This window comes from Phacochoerus africanus, unplaced genomic scaffold, assembly GCF_016906955.1.
Source record: "Phacochoerus africanus isolate WHEZ1 unplaced genomic scaffold, ROS_Pafr_v1 Scaffold_14, whole genome shotgun sequence".
NCBI lineage: Eukaryota > Metazoa > Chordata > Mammalia > Artiodactyla > Suidae > Phacochoerus > Phacochoerus africanus.
Window position 1 is genome coordinate 133,323 of NW_025927332.1, and position 15,079 is coordinate 148,401.

General features: G+C 35.2%; 2 pseudogenes; both read right to left on the reverse strand.

Moving 5' to 3' along the window:
* Nucleotides 1-506: 506 nt before the first annotated feature.
* LOC125119116 (guided entry of tail-anchored proteins factor 1-like) lies at nucleotides 507-1,304 on the reverse strand (annotated as a pseudogene).
* A 2,493-nt stretch (nucleotides 1,305-3,797) lies between these two features.
* On the reverse strand, nucleotides 3,798-4,724 carry LOC125119119 (olfactory receptor 8J1-like; annotated as a pseudogene).
* Nucleotides 4,725-15,079: the final 10,355 nt, after the last annotated feature.

The following is a 15,079-nucleotide window of genomic DNA, read 5'->3' on the forward strand; positions in this document are numbered from 1 at the left end:
GTCTTCACATTAAGTTATGTTTTAATCTGGATTAAAAATAGCATGAATTCTTTAAAGTCCTTAAATTATTAGAAAATGTTGAGGGGAGTTTCCTGGTAGCTCAGCAGGTTAAGGATCCAGTGGACACAGCCAGAAAAAGAAAAAAGAAAATTATGACTTTCCGTTGGCAATGTGACCTTTAAAATATGACAAGAATGCAAATCACAAGGAACAACATGTGGACACCACATGACATCACACAGTTCTTATTAAAAATCTGGTGCCATGCTGGCTAGAACGTAGGTGTGAGACTGATCTTTATGGCTTGTGACAAATTGTATAACATTATGACTCCTATAAGAATCTCAACATAAATTCCAAAAATAAACACGTTCAAAAATAAAAACTAACCTGTGGCCCATGTTTCTTTAAAAAAAAACACAATAAACAAACAGCATAAATCATATTTTCAACCTCCTAAATGACAATTCCTTTTCTTACAGTGCTGTAGCTGCATTCATCTTCTTTCAGCTGAAAGGGTGAAATGCAATAGCCACAACTTTGTTGCAGACTAAAATCCAACAGGTAATTCCAACACCACCTGCTATTCTAGTAGGAAATGCTGCCAGGCAGTCTAGCGGAGTTATCCATTTCCCAGGCACCACAGCCACAGGGACAGAATAATACTTCCAAATGAGTGAGACCATCAGCACAGTTGCAATATGTAGAAAGCAACACTTACCACCCATTTTATCTTGGCCAGCGGCACTGTCCGTGCTTTCACGTGAGTTTTGAGCTTACCAGTTATCTTGTTGATCTGCTCCAGCCTGGCGTACCTGGCAAACTCGGCCATCATGTTGATGGTGGAGAGCTCCTACTTCATATCCTGGATCTCTGCGTGCCTCTGGGACTTCTGCTCTGCATCCTCCTGCAGTACCCAGGACATGAAAGAGGCGAAGGGGAGTTCCCGTCGTGGCGCAGTGGTTAACGAATCCGACTAGGAACCATGAGTTTGCGGGTTTGGTCCCTGCCCTTGGTCAGTGGGTTAACGATCCGGCATTGGGGTGAGCTGTGGTGTCGGTTGCAGACGCGGCTCGGATCCCGTGTTGCTGTGGCTCTGGCATAGGCTGGCGGCTACAGCTCCGATTCGACCCCTAGCCTGGGAACCTCCATATACCATGGGAGCGGCCCAAAGAAATAGCAAAAAGACAAAAAAAAAAAAAAAAAAAGAGGAGAAGGACAGTCCTGAGGAGGATCCTGAGTACATACCACCCAAACACAAAGCTGAGCACTAGCAGCCATGCCCAGCGATGGGCCTCCCCAGCACTCAATTCAACAGTTCGCAGTGGCCCCAGCCCCACTACTACAGCTCCATGGCGACCACTTGGACTGCCCCGCCTGGGCAGTGAGCACCAGGCACTGCACAGTCACGATGCTGCATTTGCACACTGCTGTGTCTCTCTTTAAAAAATTTCCATCAGAGAAACACATCTGGTACTCTTGGCTAAATATCCCACCTCTGCTTGTGCCTTGTTATAAAATGCAGTGACTTTTGTTTTGGTGTTGAAATGCTGCATCATTATACATGGTACAACATTTCAAAGAAACAAAATATTTAGGAAGATGGGTAGCGTGCCAGGACAATCTGTCCTTAAATGTAACTAAGAGGAAACTCTTACTGATGAACTAGGAATATAAGATATTGCATTTGATTTCCCATTTTCTTAATCTTAAAATATTATATAAATTTAAACAAGTAAATAAGCATAACTGATAGGGGATATTTCAGAGAGGTATACGAAAAAACAAAGCTACATTTTATGAGGGAGTTCAGGAACTTTATACAGTGAATCCTGGATATATTTCACCTATGGTCTTGTGTAACATAAATTCATAGATTTCTATCCAGAGTTTTAGCAACCACTGGAAGTGTCCATTTGTAACTTAACCATAGCTCATCCTTCAATGCCCATTTCCTCACTCTCCTAGCTCATCACAAACAAGATTTATAGAACAGAGACTGTGCATAAACATGTAATAAACTCCATGCCTGGTAAACAGAGGTTGGCTGTTCAGACAAACAAATGTAGTGTAGTGAATTATAGATTTCCCTTCCTGTAACATTAGACTGAACTATCAATGTTTTAACATAGATTAACTAGTTAGGAGTATTCTAAAATAAAAGCTATACATAATTTCATTCTTTCTCATTTTTTAGTAGATCTATGAATTCTCATACCTAATTTCAGGCAAGTAAAAAGATTCCAAGGGACTATATGGACTCCTTGCTTACTAAAGATATGCTCTAACTACCCATTCTAAAACTAGTACCATTTATCAATCACTTAATAATAAATTCAAGGTCACAAGAGGCAATGCAAAGTATGAACTAAAGGATTTATCCCAATGTTAGTGAAACAGATTAAAGAAACCCTTACTCCAAGATGCCTCATATTTCTCCTCCCTACTTTGGAAGTTAAAAAAAACTCAAATAACTTAATCAGTAAGGAAATTAGTAGACTTTTTTTTAAAAAAAATTAGGTGTTGGGGGTTAGTCTGATTATAACCCAACAATGATCTTTCATGTCTATGAGTTTATATTTGCCATGTAGGACTACATTTCTCTTCTTATATTTTAACTATTATGAATGAAGATTTAGCACCTATATTTGAAGAAGCTCATCAACACTAAAACCAATTTATAAGTGAACATACCCAAATAATATGATTTTCCATATATGTCTTTCAATTAGTTCTTTATTTGTTAAGACTCATCGCTAAGGTTAAATGTCAGTCACTTATTGAGCTTATTAAAATATGGACTTAGTGACCTTTCTCTGGTGATTCTGATTTGTAAGTCTGAGAAAGATTCTGGCCACCTCTACGTATTGAAAGGTATGCCACAGATTTTGTTGTAATCTAACTGATCACAAATTATCAGAAAACAGAACAAAATAACAAAACAGATTTTACTGTAATGGTATAAATAATTCTCACATTGTCCGTTGAATATCTAATGTATCATGATAAAGCAAAATTATTAAACATAATAAATAAACTTGATCCTTAGAGCAGGGGGAAAGGAAAAATCTTGATGAAATCGACTGTTCATGAATAAAATAAAAACATACTCAGTGATACTTGAATATGCTTTCATATTGATATGTAAATGTATGATAAATTATATAAATTATTAATGGAATTGAATAATCTCAATGTTTTATTAATACTCAGAATATAAATTCATTTGTATTTTTCAATCACACAATATTAAAAGAGTTACATAGTTTTAAAGATACATGTCAGTTTAATTTCACTAAGTTAGCTGAAAAGGATTTTAGCCATCTGTAATTACACCTCTTCAAGATGCAGTGATCCACAAACCCAAACTTGTGCAGGAAAAAAAGAAAAAAGGTAATCAATAAATAAGAACAATCAACTTATTTCTATCATCCATTGTTGCTGTTCTATTCAAACTTAATTTTTTAACATATCTTTCTGGATTCCAGTTCTGTATGTAGCTCATAAGTCCAAGAGTTTCAGTTTATTTTTTATTTAAATATTTATTTAATTTTGGCCATGCCCCTGGTGTGTGGAAGTTCCCATCCTGTGCCACAGCAGTGATCTGAGCCATAGCAGTGATGACACTGGATCCTTAACCCACTGAGCCACTAGGGAACTCCTATTTTTAAAGTCAATGTTTATTAAATCTTAGCCAATTTTAATTCTGAGAATTACTTATAAACCTGCAAGCCAGCCATCTAACCTCAGTTTCTTCTAAGACAATGGCAGCCTATCCTAACCATCTCTTCATTTACCTATAGAGTTTTAAATTCATATTGACTTAAAGAACAGCCTGAATTTCTCAGAAATTTCTTTAAGGCAGCCTTCATGTCCTTATTCCTCAGGATAAAGATCATGGGATTCAGCATAGGAATCACCAATGTATAAAACACTGAGACTGTTTTATCAGTATCCAATGAATGGTTTGTTTGAGGCTGTAAATACATGAAAAGAAGTGTTTCATGGAAAACTGACACTGCCATCATATGTGATGCACAGGTGGAAAAGGCTTTTTTCCATCCTTAGAATGGACAATACAATGTTGAAATAAGACATCAGAACCATAGTTATGGAAGAAACCAAGTTTGTAGCTGCAGATACAAATACTACTGTTTCTAGAAAGTAAGTATCAGAGCAGGACAATGGTAACAGAGGGACATTATCACAGGAAAGAAAAAATTATTGGAATAACAGTAAGACACAGAGAACACACAAGATGAAACTACAATAGCTGTGGAAAGCTGTAAAGGTATGTGAGGGAAACTAGTAGAAGGCAGATCCTCCAAGATAACACCACTATGTAGAGCAGTGGATTACAAATGCCCACATAGTGGTCATAGACCATCACAGCTAACATGAAAACCTCAGCCACAATGAAAACTAAGAACCCTCCTTATTGGGTAAGAGGTGGTATGCTTTTGTACTAAAAAAAGGATAATAATTTTAGGGGCAATGACAGTCAAATTGCCAAGATTGATGATAGGCAAATGTCAGAGGAAGAAATACACAGGGGTCTGCAGTCGAGGGTCCACACTGGTGAGAGTGATGATGGTCAGGTTCCCAGCCATGGCCAGCCCATAGATGACCAGTAACACAAGGAAGAGGGGAAGCTGGAGGTCTGGGTTGTCTGAGACTCCTGTAAGAATGAACTCAGAGACCCATTTGAAATTTCCAGGAGCCATGTAAGAGTTTGGAAAGTCATCCATGGGGGAAAAACAAGGATAAGTGGTTACAAAGTTTAAAGAATTTATTTTCTGGACTGGACCATTAGATTGCAAGGGAAGGGCAATTCCTTGGGTGAGATTTCCTGCAATTATTCTTCCAAATTAGATCAGCTCCTCTATTTCAGCTGAAATCTAATGTGTTGCTTGCTAGAGACTGTATCTTAAACTGCAAAAATAAATTTTATGTAGCAGCTGTTTTAATTCACAAGCATTGCATTCATCCTCTAATTTCCCTCTTTCAGAATTCTGTATCATATTATTTGCCAATTTCCATAATGCTTTGCCATTCTAAGCAGCCATTCTTGTATTCCCTTAGGTCAAGATTTCCCTAGGTTATTAATACACTCATAGACTATATTGTATCTTTGCTCTATGTGTCATGATTCTCATATTAGTTGGAAGGCAAATGGTATTATGAAAGCTTTTTGAGTAATCTAAGATGTCTTTTTAGAATAATTGAAATATCTTTAGCTTCATTTTCAATGACTTTCATAATCAGGTCCATATCACTTTTCTTGTCTTACTAAGTTACCAGGCATGTGCTGAATATAAAATTTTATCTCTGGTCTTCTGCATTCTTACTCCTGTTGATTCTTCTGAGAGTGCTCCATTTGCTCACAGAGAGAGAGAGAGAGGGAGAGAGAGAGAGAGAGGTGGCATGTTATCTGAAAGAAGATTGTTCATTATTTGTAGCAGTGACCTTGTGTCATCAGAAACTGGGAATAAATCTAATGGCAAATGAGGCTAGCAAACTAGAATTTGGAGTATTAAAGAAATCATTCCTGGTCACACTTTAGGCATTTCCAATCTTTTTAGGAGGGTTGCTAAGCAATGGGGAGGCTAAAAAGACAAGTGAGTTTTCTTTAAACTATTACCAATGGTTTTTAGCTAATGAGTAATAATAGTACTAAAAATGTATTTAAAATTGTCTCCATGAACTTAGAATTTTCTCTTTTTTTGGTCTTTTCTTTTTTTTTCAGGGCTGCACCCATGGTGTGGCATATGGAGAGTCCCAGGCTAGGGGTCTAATCAGAGCTACAGCTGCTGGCCTACCCAACAGCCACAGCAATGCCAGATCTGAGCCACATCTGTAACCTACACCACAGCTCACTGCAATGCTGGATTCTTAACCCACTGAGCAAGGCCAGGGATTGAACCTGCAACCTCATGATTCCCAGTCAGATTCGTTTCTGCTGTGCCACGATGGAAATTCCAGAATTTTCTTTCATTATAAACTTGCAAGACTGGATTTTTTTCAAGTAAATTTATTTTTCAACACTTTATTTTTGGTTACTTGATCCAAAGGTATCCTAGTAAGTTAATTTTCTTCCCAAGTTTCATTTTCTCCTTGAGAATGTCATAGAGGTTGTGTCCTATCAAACCAGGAATCTTGGAGTCTACAGATTTTTAATATCTTGATTCTGCTTATACAGTGCCTTTCCTTAAATAGAAATCCTTCTTTTTTGATAACTTGTTTTTGGGTTTTTTGGCCATGCCCATGAAAAGAGGAAGCCTCAGGGCCAGAGATTGAACTCACAGCATAGCAATAACCAGAGCCACAGCAATGACAATGCCAGATCCTTTACCAGCTGAGCCATCAGAGAACTTTTAGAAATTTTAATTTAAATGTTGACAGATTTCTTTTACTATGAAATAGATGGTTTACCTAAAGATATTCTATTACACATTGATTATATACTCTTCTTCCATATATGCTTTTGCTTATATTTGTATGTTAACAGAGTTAATGGAAATTTTCTTAAGGAAATTTGTGATGTATATTTATATCATCAAAAAGGAACATCATTTAAAGTTTAAGTAATTGTGTATCCAGTTTTCTTTCACAGATTTTTTTGAAATGTTTATTTTTTAATTTTAGCTAATATTGCAGAAATACAACTATGATATAAATCATCTCACTGAGAAAACATCCATTGTGTCAGTAGTGTTATAACTTATTTAAGTACATAAGACCTAATGGCACCAGTTTTAATTGTGAAACATAAATAGCAGTATGATATTCAACAATGCATATTCTCCAAAAATGTTCTAAATATTGGAAATAAGTTTTACTTTAAGTATTGTATTATATCATTACTCACAATGTCCAGTGCCTTCCAAAATGAAAGTGAAGTGGCTCAGTTTAACATATAGTTTTGGATTTTTGGAAGCTGTACAAAGATAAGGTAAATATTGCCTACCCACCTCTAAAGAAAATCTATTTCACACTCATAGAGTTTCTACATGGCTGTGGCTTTGAGATTTAGTGGAGCTCTATAAACCTTTCAGAGTCTAACTCCAAAGCACAGGTGATTCTAGCATCCACAAATTGCTTTTTACATCCTTGGGGAAGATTTCACTTGGGATTTACTCCTTAACAAGATTTCCCTCTAGGAGTTCATCCAGACACTGCAGCAGTCTTGTGTGTGTGTGTGTGTGTGTGTGTGTGTGTGTGTGTACACGCATGCACATATGTATGTATGTGTGTGGTAGTCTGGACCTACATTATTGAAGTGAGTTCAACTACATGGCATCTAATTAAAGTGTACCTGTTGAGTAGCTCATTTGCATTGAGATTTGTTATTGCAAAATATAATATTAAAGATTTAGAAACCAATGGGTTAGCAGTGAAAAGAGAACAAAGTCCATTAATAAATTGTATTTTTTATACCACTCTGTTGGGTTTTTCTCTGCTTTACTTCAAAGTATACAAAATTAGCATAGTCATTATTTCAAGTAATGGGGTAAAGTGATGTTCAAAATGAAGATTTTTTTCCTCCAAAGAACAATCCTCAGTAGTAAAAGTATTATTTTAATTTTTCTTTATGATTGTCTTTCAAGTGAGAAAAGGTAGAAGATAACTCCAAGAGTCAAACAGAATGTTTAAAAATAAAGCCCTTGTGTCATGTCTACAAATTTCCTGTCCCACAAATAAATTTTTTACACACGGAATATTTTAATATATGTATTTACATATTAAAAGACTAAAAGAATTATGTAGAGAGGAACCTGCCATGGAGTAATTCTCTCCTTTGAAGCTTAAGTCCTCTTTGCAATAATACTTATTATTTTTTGACATAAGATTTTTTTCCTGTAGGGCCTTAAATTTAAAGCTGGAATTTGAAGCCAAAGGCAAAATGACATACACATAACATGTTAATGCAGGCATATGGGAGAGTAATATATACATTTTAAGAGCAGATGAAAACAAACAGATTCGCATTAAGTACTTATGGATGGTTACCTGGTCGTGGGAGAGATGAAAAATATATCAGTCTTCATGGGCAGTTGTAACAAAATATTGTAAACTGGTTGACTTAAACAATAGAAATATATTCTTAGTTCTGGTTTCTAGAAGACCATGATCCACATTGCTTAAAGCAGCCAAACTCTTTTCTAAAGCAAAGTACTTTTGTGTAGTCCAATCAACAATGTATGTTATTTTTAAGAGCCGAACATTGTAGCTGTTATGATACTTTGTACTTGGGAATTTAGCATTTTTAATTTAACTCAAACTGGTGGGTGGGAAATAGCATTTCATTGCTCTTGTAATTTCATTTCCCTGATAACTAAATATGTTAGGTCATTTTATGTGTTTATTGTGCATTCATATTCCCTCTGTGAAATGTCTTTTCAGACATTTCCCTCACTGTTATTATGTGGTCTTTCTGTCATTAATTTTTAATTAATTAATTATTTATTTTAAATTTAATTTTATTTTTAAATTATTTCCCCAATTCATTTTTTTCTTCTGTACAGCATGGTGACCCTGTTACACATACATGTACACATTCTACTTTCTCACATTATCATGCTCTGTCATAAGTGACTAGACATAGATCTCAGTGCTACACAGCTGGATCTCATTGCTAACCCATTAATTTTTAGAGGATATTTATGCATAAGCTATAGCCTTTTTACTTACTTTGGCTTCTTTGTTGATAATAAATTGAACATACCTATGTGCATATCTTTTGGACACTCGCTCCATACTTCTTTTTATCTATCTCTATAATATATTGCTCTATCTTGATTACTATAGGTTTATAATCTTTTTATTTTTTTTTCCTAGGGCAGCACCTGTGGCATGTGGATGTTCCCAGGCTAGGGGTCTAATCCAAGCTGTAGCCACCAGCCTTCACCAGAGCCACAGCAATGTGGGATCCAAGCTGCATCTGCAACCTACACCACAGCTCACAGCAATGCTGGATCCTTAACCCACTGAGCAAGGCCAGGGATCAAACCCACAACCTCATGGTTTTTAGTCAGATTCGTTAACCACTGAGCCACAACAGGAATTCCTATAGTCTTGAAATCATTATTGTAATGTCCTCAAATTTATTCTTCAAAATTGATTTAGCTATTCTGGAATTCTCTCTACTGTACAGAAACAGGCTAAAGCCAGACACAAGGGGATTTAGCTTTTAGATCTTAAGGTTATGTCTAGACATGCCTGCTCACTACAAAAGCAGTCACATTTGGTAGTGATTATTAAATTATTTTAATATTAAAATGTGGTCTCTAATTTAAAATTAAGTACATACCTTGTTAAAAGGTATACCTTTGGTCTTAATAATATAGTGTTAAATTAAGGGATGAGCCACTCAGCTGATGAGGATAAAATATTAAAATAGATAATGCTCCTTTTTTGAGTCATCTTTCCTCAACACCTTAAAGCCAGAATGTTTTCCTATTACATGTGGGAAAATTGAAGTGTTTGGAAAAATCTCTTCAAGAAAGAGTATATTGGCAGTCTGAATAAAGTAGTAACTGGACAGAAATTGAAGAAATCATTACAGAGTCCATGAAGGAAATCGACCTCAAGGACTTTTAGAAATAACTGGAGGTTGAGTATATGCACTTGAGCCACTGGGGCCTTGCAACTATTGCCATTTAAAAGTCAATACAAATACTTTCCAGTTTCCTAATTCAAAGCTCTTAGTGCATCAAGCCATTAATTAGGTATGGAGTGAACACAAATAATCTCAGTAAAATTAAAAGTTGTACTTCAGAAAGAAGTTTCAGTGTACAAGAACTAAAATATTTTCAAATAGGTTGGAAGCATTATTTCTAAACTCTTCATTATTATAAGTATAATGCAAATATGTGTTTTGTGGGTATTAAGACAATGACTGGGGACAGTGAAGTCAGGAATATTATAAGCTTTCTATTAAAAAATAAGGTAATGCTTTAGGACAATTCACATTGTATCCATGATGTCAAACAGCTGATGTTACTCATCTATTATTGATATTTTGCAATGTTGTCATCATTCAATGAAACGGATATGTCAGTATCCTTTCTTGGAAAAAAATAGTACTTGGAAAAAAATCAAAATACATAGCACTTTTTGTTAGTGCTTTATTTTTATTTTAAAGTACTATGTAAACATGTAAATCATTTACCTATCAGCACATAGTTAGATTGTAGAGGAAAACTTGTGCATTTATTTCAGAAATAAAAATCAATAGTATATTGTTTTATAAGCACAGGAGTATTTAGAGCATTTTTAAAATAGTAAAAGAAATAAAAACATGCAAACAACCAAGTGTCCATCAGTTGAAGAATGACCAAATACAAAATGATTAATCTGTATTCCACAGTTGGGTGCTGATATTAAAAATTAAAAAAAAAACTTTATTACCCAAGAAAGGTGCTCATGATGAATTCTCAAGTTACAAAGGTAAGTTTAGGCTTTTTGGTATGATTTTTTAAAAGTTCTTTCTGTATGGGTGATACTGCACATATGAATAATATTTAACTTTACTTGGGGGTTGTGAAAATTAATAGCAATGCAAGAATTTGGGGGAAAATCATACATGATCAAAAAAGTCTGCAATATAATACAAATTGTTAGTCTCAAAAGTGAAATTTATTCATAATATATATGCTTATGGACAGGATCCAAAGCTAACATGGTAAGCAGAATTGATTTTCTTGGACAATGCAGTTTTATATTTCATTTACTTGGTTTAATTTATGTTTTACTTTATTTCATTTTTACTTAAAAATTAAAAGTTTGTAGCTTTATAGAATTCATAATGAATACATAAATCTTGAATAAGTTTCTAGGATACCATATGATATTTTAAGATTTAGCTATATATTTATATATATAGTGAAATATGCATATAACATATATATAATATATATTTATATATGGCTAAACATATATTTTAATTATATAAATAATATATTTAAATATATATTATATATATATATATATATATATAGCTGTATATAAAATATCTGCATATGTATAGATTGGCTAAATATAGCTAATTTGAAGTGATTAGCTAAGCCATCCCCTCACATAGATATTTTTTTCTTTTGTGATGAGAACACTTAAAATGAACTTCCTTAGTAAAGTAAACCTCAGTGCATTAAAAATGGACAAAGTTGAGAGTTCCTGTTGTGCCTCAGTGGAAACAAATCTATGACCCATGAGGTTGCAGTTTCCATCCCTGGCCTTGCTCAGTGGATCAAGGGATCCCATGTTAGATTAGTTGCAATTAGACCCCACATCCATGTGCCATGGGTACAGCCCTAAAAAGACAAAAGACAAAAAAAAAAAGGAAAAAGGAAATGAAATGTATGCATCTTAGATAAAGAGATCCTGATTCATATTTTGATATAATTCCTCACAATTTTCACTTTGAATTCCAGGGTAGATTGAAACAAGCATTACTGAGGTAGTGTATACATTTTTAAAAATCTAAAAAATGCCTCTTTAAACAAATAGGAGAACATGAAGATGTAAGGAATCCATGCATTGGCTGAGTGAGTAGAAAAGGAGAATGAAACCTTGTGTTAGCAAAATATCAGCTCTGTTTGTACAAGCTCATGAGGGAGTCAAAGGAGACATGATGAAAGTTCAATTAACTCTAAAGGGTATCAGTTATCTCTAAACTTTGTTATCATTGACACAGCTTTTCAAAATATTGATGTCATTTAGGAAGTGACCAGATAACTCCTTTATCTTGAGCTTGCCAATCCTAAATCAACTTGTTTATCCAGAAGCTATCAAAAAAACAAAGTTAGCTGTAGTATGAGAGTCTCTCAAAGGATATCTAGAATTAGCCAATATTTTTCTCATGGTTCTTCATTAAGAAAAAAATCTTCCAAATGTCCACTCTAGCTGTGAAAAGGAGAGAAGGAGAATCATGATACAATCTGACTAAAAATTTCCTTCTGAGGTGGCATGCTTTATTTCCTATTTAGCTTAGATTCTTTTTTTTTTTTTTTTGTCTTAAAAGCTATTTCTCGGGCTGCTCCCGCGGCATATGGAGGTTCCCAGGCTAGGGGTCGAATCGGTGCTGTAGCCACCGGCCTACGCCAGAGCCACAGCAACGTGGGATCCGAGCCGTATCTGCAACCTACACCACAGCTCATGGCAACTCTGGATCATTAGCCCACTGAGTAAGGGCAGGGACCGAACCCGCAACCTCATGGTTCCTAGTCAGATTTGTTAACTACCTGCACCAAGATGGGAACTCCTAGCTTAGATTCTTGAAGCAGATTTTTCATGCTGTGTTATAATAACAGATTTTCTTACTATTTAAGGCTTTTCTAACCCACACATTCTTCATGGTTCACTTTTATTTATCTTTAATACACAACGACTGCTATGACATATACATTACTAATTTTCTAGTTAATTGTACTCCATTTTGACTACTTAAGATTTTTTTTTTTTTAACATCCACAAGTGTAAGCTTGACCAAAAAATTTGGTATGGTTTTCCTTCTTTCTAAATATATAGGTTCCTATATGGTCTTGAAAATTACTTGAGATTTAAATTATCTGGCTATAATATTTATTCAGTCCAAGAGGAAGTGTTTCATCATGTACAAGAAGAAAGCAACATGGTCAACCATTTCTACTTTCTGATGGCATAATTGGACTGACAGAATATTAAACAACAACTTTGGGACCCACTTTTAACTGAATATTAAGATATTAATTGGGGATTTTGCATCAATTAGTTAAAGTTCTCCTCAGAGCATCTTTAACTTCTCTGTTTCTTAGGCAATAGATCAATGAATTTACATCTGCATTTGCCATGAAGGGTTCACCAAGCAAATGAATAGTGTAAACAAGATCGCAGAGAGGAATGATTATTGGACCTGTTTAAGAAAACAATCTATTCTCAGGCATTCTTAAGCTCTTCAGAAGTGTTTTATCTGAAAATATATGTATATTTATATGCAAACAGTTGTTGCATTTACAATGCTCCATTCTTACTGATTAAGTAAATAAGGCAGGCTTCTAGAGAACCTCCATTATGCAAATCCTTTTTTTCAGCCTAATTCTAGTAACTGTATGTACTTGAGAGTAATAAAACTGTATTACTTTGAAATATTCTGTGATGGAATTTGAAAGAATTCAGACAAACCTGCTCCATTAGGCAGCATCAATGAAACTGCTGCATGTAACAATCTACCTGAATCAATTTTCTATCCAGCAGTAGCATCTCTTGTGCAATTTTGTCTCCTAATCTCTCCTAATCCAACCTGGAGCCCTTCCCGCCATCTGTGTCATTACTGCATGTGCATGAGTGTGTGACAGGAGGGAGGAAGGAAGGCATGAATGGAAGGAGGGGAGAAATGTTGACTAACTTTGAGGTTCCCTTTAGGGAACAGTAATGGATGGTATAATTTATTTTCCCTTCCAATACAATTCACACTCAAATGAGTGAATTAAAAACTTTATTATATAATTATATAAATAAAAACTTTATTTATATAATTATAAAATGAATATGTATGTTATTTATTTTATATATTTATGTATTATATATACACATACATGTTTCCTTTATAATAAATCCTTGATTGTAGGTTTTTATAAAAAGCTACACATAACATGGGATCATTTGATGCTTCAAAATTCTACTTGGCTCAATTGGCCAGTACTAAAAAGGCTGACACACCCCCACTTTCTGGCTGGCTAGCCCCTTGTTCAGAGCATCTTTCTACATTATTTACCTCATACTACCCTAATTCCTTCCAATAGCAGTTACACTAAATCATTGGGAATTTTGAATTCTCTAATGACGAGAAGCATTCTTCAAATTTCTTCTCCAATGGCTTGAGCCCAGGCTACTCAATATAATTTATTCTGAGAAAGTTGAACATGAATTCATATACAAGCTTCAATGCATAAAAATTAAATCTATATCCAATTATTTTGGAGGCTTCAAATGAACTTTATTTTTGTCTCTGGTATATTATTTGACATTAACTGAGGTTTAAGAGAGGAAGAACTGCTGAACTGGAGAGCCAGTGAATTATATGCTCTCTTGAAACTTAATGGCAAGCTTTCATCCCATAAACATAAGGGGATTCTTGAGGCCTCCAGTTGCATTCCTGCTGCTCAGGGTAATTAATAAACTCTGGGGCAGGCAAGCCAGACAAGATCATTAGGGATTTGTTCCAGATTGTGAATGTTGGACAAACTGGAAGAATGAAGTATGAAGATGGAGAGAGTTAGCCGTGTCATAGAAAGATAGCATGTTGTTGTCATAATCCAGAAGGATACCCAGACACTTCAGTTGTGAGTGTACACCCATCAGCACTTGCTTATTGTTATGTCTCACTACGAAGTTACTATTGAATTGGGAGAAGACCCATGAGGAGGCATTCTTGCCAATCCATTCATTCTTGGGAGCTGATATGTAGGCAATGCCAATTGCTTACACGTGAGACAGTGAACAAAAGAAAGGAATAAACATTTATTAATGATCTGAGTTGTGCTAGACACCATTTATCTAAGAAATAGAATACATGTTTCTTCCTTAAGTAGTTTACATTTAGATTCGTGATACTGACAACACTAGAGATTTTAAATAAGTTAGCAATTAGAGTGTTGTAATTTTCAAGTCCTAGCTCAGTATATTTTCCAAGATTTTACTTTTAAAAAGCTGGCAAGTTTTTCTAGGAGTGGTTTCCATCACATACGTATCTTTTAACCCTGACTTACTGACATTATGTTTGTGCTATAGAACTGAATTGCCCAAGACCCTGACAACAGGAGAGAGAAAAGAAAAGTGGGATCTACTCACCATGTGGAGGAACCCATGACCACCTCCCAATAGTGGCAGCCACTGCCAATGAATATATTTCATGCTGCCCCATAGCACCCTGTGCCACTAAACCTCTCTGGGGTATGGCTTTTCTTCAGAGAGCTTTCGTCTTTCTCCATCTGCAATCCATCATTGGAGATCTTCAACTTCTTGTGAGTCATTCTGGGATCCAGTTTAAAGGGTGGGCCTGAAGAATGTAGAAACAAGATAAATGCATGAGGGGAGTTCC